Below are 2,372 nucleotides of genomic sequence, written 5' to 3' on the forward strand. Positions count from 1 at the left end.
CCTGGACTCACTGATCTCCAAGTCTGTTGCGGTGTTAGTGTCCCTGGTTAAGGCACACCTTCACCCACAGCCCCGATAATGGTCCATTGGTTCCATTTTCACACACCCTCGCAGGCCCAAAGGGAATCCAATGGCGACATTTTGGCATGCTTCAGAATGCTTGCCACTTCATGGGAGTTTGGGGCCACACTGTCCGAACCGCTTCAGGACCTTTTTATCTGTGGACTCCGAGACACCAACACACAGAGGAAACTCCTCACGGAGGCCCACTTAACCCTCCAACGGGCAGTAGGCATTGCTATTTCCTGGGAGAGCGCAGGATCCAAGAGTTGCAGGGCCTGGCAGTCCTGAACCTTGGTCGCCGAAACGATAGGCAAAAGGCCTGAAAATGCACGAGCTTCCATAAAGCAGGACCAACCGCAGGACACAAGACCGTTGCTATGAGGCACCTGGGTACAAACGGGAAGACTCCCCTGAACTGGATCACCAAGATGGCGGCTGCGACTAGGGCCGGGATGCCAGATAGGCCCATGAAGTGCCGTTCCATGCCAACCCCTCAGGTGGTACCATCCCTCCTAGAGCCTACCATATTATGTTGATGACCAGGAAGACACAGACCAGCAATTGCATTGCGTTACAGCATCCAGGGTCATGCCTTGCATTGGATTGCATTGAAGGTGAATGGATATCCTATTGACATGGAGCTTGACACTACAGTGGCAGTCTCACTGATCAGTCGACAGACATTCGCAATGATCCGGACTGGTCTCCAGACCTTGGACCTTCAGGACAAGGCTGCCTGCCTGGTTGCATGCATTAGAGAGCCTTTGGCCATTGAGAGGGCACCACACAAGTGACTGTGGCATATGGGGACCAATAGCATGTTTGCTGTTGGTGGTAGCCCGCAGTGGAGGACCCAGCTTACAGGCACCCAGTGGAAGACAAATTGCGGACGATCTGGCAGGCTCCCATCCCTCAATGTCCAACCGAGTTCCACTCTTTCTTAGGGTTTATAAATTACTGTAGGAAATTCATCCCCAACTTAGCCATGCTGCTTAGCCCAGTCCACCAATAGTTGAAGAAAAGACAGGAGTGGGAATGGGGCGGGACGGGACCCCGCCCCCTCCCTCCCGCAGCAGAAGGCATTCCAAGAGGTCAAGCGGTGGTTATCATCCGAGAAGCTGCTGACACGCTTTGACCCAGAAAAAACACTTCTCCTTGCATGCGACACTTCCCCTTATGGTATGGGGGTCCTTTTTGCACACCAGATGCCCAATGGGTTGGAACACCCGATAGCTTCCGCATCTCTCACACTCACCGACGCGAAGTGGAACGATTCCCAAACCAAAAAGGAGGACCTGGATGTCGTGTTTGGCATGAGTAAGTTCTACTAGTATGTCTATGGCCAAGCATTCACGGTCTATACAGACCACAAGTCTCTGCTGGGGCTGTTCAAAGAGGATCGAATGATTACTCTGATCCCGTCCGCTAGGTGGGCATTATTCCTAGCAGAGTACAGGTATATGCTGGAACTCTGCCCAGGCATGCAGATCCCAAATGCAATGCATTGAGCTGCCTGCCCCTCTCCTCGAGGCCGCCGATACCTACATCTGCCACAGAGGTAATAGTGGCCTTCCACTTCATGGACTCTTTGCCGGTCACATCAAACGGTGGACCCAGATGAACCCGCAGTTATCCCAGGTCCAGCACATGGTCTAGTACAGGGTTCAACACAGAGCCCTGCCCGACTATCTATGGGCTACATGATGAAGCTCCCAGAGCTGAGAGTGAAGGGCAGCATTTTGTTGTGGGGGACAAAGGTGGTCATCCCGGAATGCGGTCATGCTCCTTTACTACAGGACCGCTACAATCGGCACCCAGGGATAACCAAGGTAAAGATGCTTACCTGCAGCTACATTTGTTGGCCCGGACAGACTCGGACATCGAGAAGGTGGCCCAGCGCTGCTGCCCTTGCCAGGAGAACCAGAAGGCCCCACCTGCTGCTCCGATGCACCTTGGGAGTGGCTTGGAAAACATTGGTCCCGCGTCCACATAGACTTTGCTGGCCAATTCCAGGAGCGACATTCATCATCATGGTGGACGCCCACTCAAAGTGGCCCGAGTCAACAAGGTGCAGATCGTGGCCAAAAAGACTACCGTGGATAGACTGAGGCACACGTTCAGTAATCATGTGTGGTGAGCAACTGTGTACACCTGTATTAGGGGATGTAAGGTAGGACCTGTACTACAAGTTCGCCGGTAGCCCCTGCCAGCTGGCCCCACCCACTAGGAGCTGTATAAATATGCGTGTTCTCCACTAATCTGCCATTTCGCCAGCTGCAGCAGGAGGCCACGCATCTGACTGCAATAAA

This window comes from Scyliorhinus canicula, chromosome 8 (assembly GCF_902713615.1).
Source record: "Scyliorhinus canicula chromosome 8, sScyCan1.1, whole genome shotgun sequence".
Taxonomy (NCBI): domain Eukaryota; kingdom Metazoa; phylum Chordata; class Chondrichthyes; order Carcharhiniformes; family Scyliorhinidae; genus Scyliorhinus; species Scyliorhinus canicula.